This window comes from Octodon degus, unplaced genomic scaffold, assembly GCF_000260255.1.
Source record: "Octodon degus isolate 3935 unplaced genomic scaffold, OctDeg1.0 scaffold00016, whole genome shotgun sequence".
Lineage (NCBI taxonomy): Eukaryota > Metazoa > Chordata > Mammalia > Rodentia > Octodontidae > Octodon > Octodon degus.
Window position 1 is genome coordinate 16,895,542 of NW_004524592.1, and position 9,287 is coordinate 16,904,828.

A 9,287-nucleotide genomic window follows, 5' to 3' on the forward strand; every position below is an offset into this window, starting at 1 on the left:
TCCTGACTGCTCCTGCTAGTGTTGGTGAATGCAAAGTTGCTGCTGGTGTCTCCAAGAATGGGCAGACCCGTGAGCATGCCCTTCTGGCTTACACACTGGGTGTGAAACAAATAATTGTTGGTATTAATAAAATGTATTAAACGGAGCCACCCTACATACAGAAGATATGAACAAATTGTTAAGGAAGTCAGTACCTGCATTAAGAAAATCAGCTACAACCCTGACACCATAGCTTTTGTGCTAATTTCTGGTTGCAATGGTGAAAACATGCTAGAGCCAAGTGCTAATATGCCTTGGTTCAAAGGATGGAAGGTCACTCATAAAGATGGCAATGCTAGTGGAACCACATTGCTTGAAGCTTTGGATTACATCCTTCAACCCACTCAGCCAACTGACAAGGCTTTGTGGCTGCCTCTCCAGGATGTCTACAAAATTGGTGATATTGGCACTGTTCCTCTGGGCCAAGTAGAGACTAGAAAATTAAGGTTTCTTGAAGGTAAGTGGCAATATGAATTATTTTCCAATCTTGCATAAATATATCTTCATATGAGCAAAAGACTTGATGATAAAATTAAATAATAGAGCAACCATTGTTAGCTATTCTTGTTTTGGAAATGTGTAACATATGCATTGTTGTATGCTATCCTGTTTGTGTCTTTGTTTCTGCTTTGGTTTTACTCTTCAAAATAAAACAAAATTAAATTAAATTAAATATCTTTCATTAGTTTTTGTAGCATTGATTTTGTGGATATGAATTTTCTTAGTTGTTCTTTGTCAAGGGAGTATTTTACTGTTCTATTAATTTTTTCCCAAAATTTTATTGAGAAACAAATAGCAATGAGACAGTTTCAAAACTGATTAGTAGGACAGTTTCAATAATACATTGCATATTGTTGTGTTAATGGTTATTCATTGTACAAGAAGCAGACATGATATCCTGTTTACAAACACTATTACAACAAATCTTTCTATTCATTGAATTAAGAGAATGTAGCTGTATATCTATCCTATTTTGAATATACAAATACAAAATTGTCATTCATTTGTATACCCTTCTTTGTTTAGTTTTGTCAGAGAAGGGTATTCCATTGTCATTTAAATATTATAGGTGCATGAATTCAGCAAACTATTCCAATATTGTCCAGTAGCCCATATTTCTCCATAACAGTAGTGAATTTTCCTTACAACTGGTAAAGTCAGAAGGTATTGACTTGAGCCTTTTACAACTGAGAATATTGATATGGCTTTACTATTTATACTTTGTTTTTACACTTTGCTGCTGTATGGTTAAGACCAAGATAAAACAGCACTATATAACAAGAAATGTAGCTTTTGTATCTGATAAGGTCAGGCAAATCACCTCAGGATTTATCCTGAAAATGTGTAGTGCACTTAGTAGATCTTCTGTCAGTGTCAGCCATGTGGATGAGTCACGGCCATTTCTTGACCAATTTGTTCCATGTGAAAGAATGAAAGAATGTTTTCTCTCCATTTGACTTGCCTTAGGCACACTCTACATCATCGAACATTTTCCTCTGTGGTCCCATAATATACTTGATCAGAAAATTTGGGACACAAGTGAGTTATATGATGTTACAATACACATTCTCCTATGTCCTGAGTCTTCACTGACCTTGAAAGGCAAGAGCCAAAATGTTGGCTGCCCTGTAGCCTGCTTTTTTCTCTAATTTTTGGTCTGCAAACTTAGGTTGTTAACCCTCCAGAAGAGCAACTGATCGTTATTACCATACAAGTTAGGCTGTTGAGCTTAACCTCAATATCTGTCTGAATATCAAACATCTTAGGCATAATATGGTACAGGTATATTTCATCAAGTATTGATATGTTAAACTTTAAGTCCCTACAGAATATGATGAAAAAAACTAAAAAAATTTAAAATATATTTAAAAATAGGAATAAAGAATTACATATGTTTACACATAAGTCCAGAAATCTATCCATATATGGCATTGTAGCAGGACAGTCCCACAACACTCTTTTTTTCTGACTCCTGCCTTCATTCACCACCCCCTTCCTTTTTAAACAAACATCTACTCGAGAGACAGCATGGCAGCAACTGGCATGTCATGACAAACAGCCCATATTCAGAAGACCAGAATGACAGGCACTTTAAGCATGAAACTACTATTACAAATTGCCATCTTCAGTGCAGTTTCTTAGTTAACAGGTGTCAGTATATATAGTTAGGGTGAGAATCATTCCAATTTATTGTAGATTCGAAAATCTCTGAAGATTCTCAGGATCATTGCCTTACCCATCTTGTACATATAACTATATGTCTTGACTCTGTCATATTTCTTTTTTTAAAAATGAAGGTAATTTATTAACAGAAAACAATTTGAGCCTTGTTCACAGATGGCAACCACGGTGACCTCCCTTCCTGTGGGTGCTGTTGGAGGGGATAGGAGTGACATCATCAATCCTCCTGTTCTTCATTCCCAAGTGAGTGAGTGCTCTGAGGGCTGACTGTGCACCAGGTCCAGGGGTCTTAGTCCTGTTTCCTCCTGTGGCCCAGAGTTTGATATGCAGGGCGGTGATGCCCAACTCCTTGGACCTCTGGGCCACATCCTGGGCAGCTAACATGGCAGCATATGGGGAAGATTCATCTTTTTTTTTTTTTTTTTTTTTTTTTTTTTGCGGAACCGGGGATTGAACTCAGATCCTGGCGTTTGCCTGTCCAGCGCTTATCCTACTGAGCCATCTCCCCAGCCCCGGAGGATTCATCTTGATCAACATTTACCTTCATCCCACCAGTCACATGACAAATGGATTCCTTGCCAGAGAGATCAGTGACATGGACAAAAGTATCATTGAAGGATGTAAAGATGTGACAGACACCAAGTACATTCTCTTCTTAGGCACCTGAGGCCTGAGACTGATGACCTGTCTTCCTTCTTTTCCTTCCCCTTGCGAGGTGCCATTTCTGCTGGTTGTCTCCAGACTTGGCTACCAGAAAAAGGTGACTGTCATATTTCCTAGCTCTTCTTGCTGTCTCTTCATTGTCTAGTCCTCAAGTTCTTGCTTTCCTTTTAATTGTATTATACCTTTTTATTTGTATTTCTTCTTTTGAGTTCTTATACTAGGGACACTATATGATATTTACACGTTTGTCTGGTTTATTTCACTTATGAGTATATCCTCAAGTGACATCCACTTAAATATAAAAGTTTCAAGTTTATCATTCTTTATAACTGAGTAATACTCCATTGTATAAAAGTACGACATCTTTTTCCACCATTTCACATGTGACGGGCATCTTGATTGTTTCCAAGATTTGGCTATCACAAATTGTGCTGCTATAAACATAAGCACACATATATCCCTGTGATATGATGTTTTCAGATCCTCCGGGAAAATTCCCAGTAGGGGAATAGCTAGTTTAAATGGGATTTCCAGTCCTAGTTTTCTAAGGAGTCTCCACAGTGATTTCCGTAATGATTATACCAGTCTACATTCCCACCAGCAGTGGAGAAGGGTTCCTTTTTCACCAAATCCTTTCCAACATTTGTTGTTGATTGATTTGTTTATGATAGCCATTCCTTCTGGGGTGAGATGATATCTGAATGTTGTTTTAATTTGCATTTTGTGGATAGCTAGTGATGTGGAACATTTTTTCACATATTTATTCACTTCTTTAATTTCATCCTTTGAGAAGGGTGTGTTCAAATCAGATGCACATCTCTGGATTGGGTCATTAAATTTTGGGCCCCTACTGTTTTTTAGTTCTTGAAATTCTACTAGAGAGCAGACCTTTGTCTGAGTAATTATTTGTCAAGATTTTTTCCAAATTTGTGGATTGTCTTTTACTTTGTTGGTAATTTCTTTTGACGTGCAAAACTTCTCAGTAAGAGCAGGTCCCAGTTGTTAATTCTTTCAAGAGTTTCCTGTGTGATTTGATTTTTGTTTATGAACTATTTACCTACCCCTATGTCTTCAAGAATTACTCCTACTTTCTCTTCCAGGTGATTGAATGTTTCTGTTTTAATGTTTAGATCTTTAATCCATTGTGACTTTAGCTTAGTGTATGGTGATAGACCTGGGTCAAGTTTGAGTTTTCAGCATGTAGAGAGCCAGTTTTTCGAGCACCATTTGTTAAAGAGGCTATCTTTCTTCCAGTGAGTATGTTTGACCCCTTTGTCGAAGATCAGGTGTCTGAGTGTGTTTGTAGAGGCTTCATTGTATTCTCATCTATTCCATTGATCCTCAGGTCTATTTCATTGCTAGTACCATGCTGATTTTATGACAGTAGCTTTGTAGTATAATTTCAAGTCAGTAATTGAAATGCCTGCTGCCTTGTCTTTGTTGTCCAGGAATGTTTTTGCTATTCTAGTTGTTTTCTGGTTTCAAATAAATTTAAGAATGATTTCTCCAGGTCTGTGCAGTATGTTGGTGGTACTTTGATAGAGATTGCATTAAATCTGTACAGCAATTTTGGGAGCATGGTCATCTTCACAATGTTGGTTCTTCCTATCCAGGAGCATGGAATATCTTTCCATCTTCTGAAATCCTCTATGATCTCTTTTTTAAGAGTAAAAGATTTCAGCTTTTCCTCATTTAGAATTATGTTAGCCATTGTATTGTCATAAACAGCTTTTATGAGAGTGAAGAAGAGGCCATCTATTTCAATTTTTTGTAGGACTTTGAACATGAATGAGTGTTTCAGCTTGTCAACACTCATTCATGTTCAAAGTCCTACAAAAGTAGTACAAAGCCTTTTCTGCATCAATTCAGATAATCTTGTGGTTTTAGATTTCACTCTATTGATATAGTGTATTACATTTATAGATTCATGAATATTGAACCATTCTTGCATCCCTGGGATGAATTCTACCTAGTTATGTAGTATGATCATCTTGATGATTTGCTGTGTTCTACTTGATAGGATTTTATGGAGGATTTTTTCATCTTTGTTCATGAGGGGATTGGCCTGTAGTTCTCTTTCTTAGTTGTGTCTTTCCCTGGTTTTGGTATCAGTATAATTCTTGCCTCTGGGAAAGATTTTGGGAGGATTGCTTCCTTGTAATTTTCAGTGAAGAGTTTGACGAGTACAGGGATTATATTTTATGTAAATTTCTTGTAGAAATCAGTCGTGAATCCTTCAGGACCTGGACTTTTCTGTGTTGGTAAGTTTTTTACTACATTTTCAATTTCCTTGCCTGAGTTGTTATATCTTCTTAATTCAGATTTAGTAATTTGTACCTTTCTAGGAATCTGTCCATTTCATCTGTGTCTTCTATTCTGTGTGCATAAAGATTCTGAAAGTAGCTATTGATAATCTTCTGAATTTCCACTGAGTCTGTGGTGATTACACCCTTTTCATTCCTTATTGCTTGTATTTGAATTTTTTCTTTCCTCTTTTTGATGAGCTTAGCTAGAGGTTTATGGATTTTATTTAATCTTTCAAAGAACCAGCTTTTTGATTCATTAATTCTTTGAAATGTTTTCTCTGTTTCTATTGAATTAATTTCTGCTCTAACTCTTATAATTTCTTCCCATCTTTGGGCTGTTTGTTTCCTTTGTTCTTCCTTTGTAGGTGTTCGATGTGCATCATTAGAGTGTTTAATTGTTCCTGTTCTGTTTTCCTAATGTGTGAGTTTACAGCTATGAATTTCCCTCTGAGAACTGCTTTCATCGTATCCCATAAATGCCAATAAGTTGAAGATGAATTTTCATTGAATTGTAGATATTGTTGAATTTCTTGTTTAGTTTCATCTGTGACCCATTGGTTGCTGAGTAAGGTGTTGTTTAATTTCCATGCATTTAGTGTGTTTTTCTGGCTTCTTTTGTCATTTATTTCGTTTCCTTGCACTGTGGTCAGATAATATGCATGTGATAATTTCTGTTTTCTTGCATATACTTAAGCATGACCTATGGACCAGTATGTGGTCTATTTTAGAAAATGACCCATGTGCAGCTGAGAAAAATGTGTATTCATCTGTGTTTGGGTGGAACACTCTGTGTATGTTCACCAAGTCCATTTGTTTCAAGCTCTGGTTCAGTACTGTTATTTCTTTGCTAAGTTTTTACCTGGTTGACCTATCTTGTTGGGATAAGGGATTGTTAATGTCTCCTGTTAAGATTGAGATATTGAATATTAGATTTTTCATGTTCATTAAGATTTGCTTTATATCGTTGGGTGCTCCTGTGTTTGGTGCATACATATTTATGAGTGTTACCTCTTCCTCTTAAATTTTTCCCCTTACAAGTATATAGTGACCTTTTTTATTGTGCTTTATCATTCTTGGTTTGATGTTGAGACTGTCTGAGAATAGGATTGCTACCCCTGCTTTTTTCTAAGGTGCTGGGGCATTTAATATTGTTTTCCATCCTTTGACTTTCAGGCTATGTATGTCTTTATGAATTAAATGAGTTTTTTTAATACAGTATATTGTTGGGTTTTGTTTCCTAATCCCCTTGCCAGTCAATTTATCTTAATTGGTAAATTAAGTCCATTTACATTGATGGTTATAATTGAGATGTATTGACTTATGATTGATGTGTTATTTACCTGTTGTTATTTGTTCCTTTTTCTCCTGTTTTTGACTGTTTGCCTTATTTAATTGGCTGCATCTGAACTCATTCGTGGAGTTCTGGTCATTTTGGTCCCTCTCTAGAACATATTTCAGTAGCCTGTGTAGGGTTGGCTTTATCATCATGAAATTCTTTAGTTGTTCTTTGTCATGCAAGTATTTCACTTCTCCATCAAACTTGAAAGAGAGTTTTGCAGGGTGTAGTAGTCTGGGCTGAAATTTGTTTTCATAGAGGACTTGAAGTACTCTGCTCCATGCTCTTTTTGCCTTCATGGTTTGGGCAGAGAAGTCAGCCATATTCTAATGGGTTTTCCTTTGAATGTGATCTGCTTCTTTTCTCTAGCAGCTTTCAGTATATTATTCTTGAGCTGAATTTCTGGGATCTTGACTATTATATGTCTCAGTGTGTTTTTAATTGGGTTGAGGTTATTTGGTGTTCTGTATACTTTGGTTACCTGAAAGTCAGATTGTTTCCTCATATTTGGGAAGTTTTCTGCTATTACTTCTGCCCATATATGTTTACTGTCCTTTGTATTGACTCCTTCTTTCTCACTGATGCCTATTAGTATCACAGTTTTCATCTTTGCATCTTCTTGCAAGTGGTGAATTATTTTTTCCTGCATCCTAGAAGTTTTTAAGAGATCTCTTCTCACCTTTTCACTAGCTGCACCAGCTTCTTCAAAATGTGAAACACCGTCTTCACTTTCACTTAAACGGTTTTACAAACTTGTTACTGAGATTTTAATTTCCTCTATATCTCTTTGACTCTGCTTCATGCTATGTATTTCTTTCCTGTATTGCTCATTCAAGGAATCTCTCATTTTTCTAATCTCTTTTTTTTAATCAATGTCTCTTTAGAAGCTGTTATTAATTCTTTTACTGTAGTGTTTTCTTCAGATTGGGTCTGCTTCCTATGTTTCTGTATTTGATTCTTTACTTCAGATGCTATGACTTCAGAAATTTATTTTTTTTAATTTCAGAAAAGAATTCTGCTCTGAGTTCCTCTATAACTTTCAGCTGTTGCTTATTTACTATCGATGCTATTAATTCATATATTTCTGCTGAAGTAGTGTCCTCTGCATTTGTTCTGGGTGGGCATTGCGTTTCCTCCATATGTTTCTGCATTTGATTCTCTATTGCAGATGCTATTAATTCAGGGATTTCTTTTTTCATTTCCAATCTGAGTTCCTCTATACCTTTCTGCAGTTGTTACTTTATTTCAGAAGCTGTTGATTCATTAATTTCAGCTGTGTGATTCCCAATTTGTTCTGTGCTAGTGTCCTCTGCATTGTTATGGGTGGGCTTGTGGTCTGAGATTTCATTTTGTTCCTTCTCATTGTCATTTTATGTAGCACTGTCTTCTGACCTTCATTGTAGATCTTTGGTGCAGTTATAACCTTAGCACTTACTGAAATTGAGGCGCAGATTTACAAAGTTTGGATTTATCCAACTGTGCCTGGCTTGGGTCTGGCTGCTGTGTTCAGCTCCTTCCTGCTGTGCCCTTGGGAGTGATCCTGTTGTGCCCCTCTGGCAAGATGTTCTGCTCCTGGACTAGCTGGTTGGCTTTGTCCCCTACACTCTCTGCAGGGATTGCAGCTGCAGTGTTTCACCCCAGGCCAGTAGTCCAGGCCTGAGCTGAGCCTGGAGGGGACAAGGTGGAATAGGGGGAGAGGAAGCTCTCCTACACCTCAGGCTTAGGCTAGGACTGGATCTGGGAGTCCCCAGAATGTGGCAGAAATTCTCACTTGGTGGGCTTGTTGTGGGGGTGCTGTGGAGTGGTGTTGGGGTCCCAAGGGTGTTGATTAGGGTCTCACCCATGCTGCACCTGTTCTTGGACCTGCAGGTCCCACCGGGGCAGAGTAGCCTGAAGCTCTCCCACACACTCACCTTGCCTGCGCTAGAACTGGATGTGGGTGTTCCCAGAATGTGGCAGAAATTCTAATTAGGTGAGTGGGGTAGGGAGGTGCTGCGGAGTGGTGGTGGGGGTTCCAAGGGTGTGGAAGAGGGTCTAAACCATGCTGCACTTGCGCTGGGACTCGCAGGTCCTGCCAGGGCAGGGTAGCAGGAATCTCTCCCACACCCTCACCGGGCCTGGTCTAGGACTGGATCCTCATTATAGTTATTTCTTTTTCTACCTGAGACAATATCTCTGCTCTGATTTCCTCTATACCCCTCTGGAGTTGTTTCTTTACTTCAGTTTCAATCATTTTAGAGGTTCCAGGCGTGTGACTTCCTAATTTCTTCTATGCTGATGCCTCCTGGATTTGTTCTGTATAGGCAGGGGACCTGATATTGCCTTTTTCTCCATTTTCTTGTCATTTTTTTATTTGAGAATGCACTCTTGATTTTGATTTCAGTGAAAGATGTTGTGAAATTTTGATAGTAGGTAGCTCTATCCCTGCAAATAGAGCCTTTCTGTAAAGCCTGTTCTTCAGGGATGTCTTATGTGTCACCGATTTTTGGTTTGTGTTCATCCCAAGATCTTGCCTTCTCTATTTCTTGAGAGTGGGGTATTGCTTTTGCTTGACACTGTCCTCCATCTTGCCTTCTAGGGCTTTGGTGGGGTTATTACCTCATTACTTCCTGGCATTATTACCCAAGTGAGAATGTGTTAAGACAGGTATGGTATCCCAGTTACAGTAGTACAATTAGTAATACTAAGAGTGGTCCATGAAATTTAGAAATTGCCAATCTGTGGTAATTAATGGTTTTATGCTTTAGACCATAGGAGCAAAC

General features: G+C 37.9%; 1 pseudogene; it reads right to left on the reverse strand.

Annotated features, from left to right (window-relative positions):
* Positions 1-2,370: 2,370 nt before the first annotated feature.
* LOC101567825 lies at positions 2,371-2,951 on the reverse strand (annotated as a pseudogene).
* Between the last annotated feature and the right edge of the window lie 6,336 nt (positions 2,952-9,287).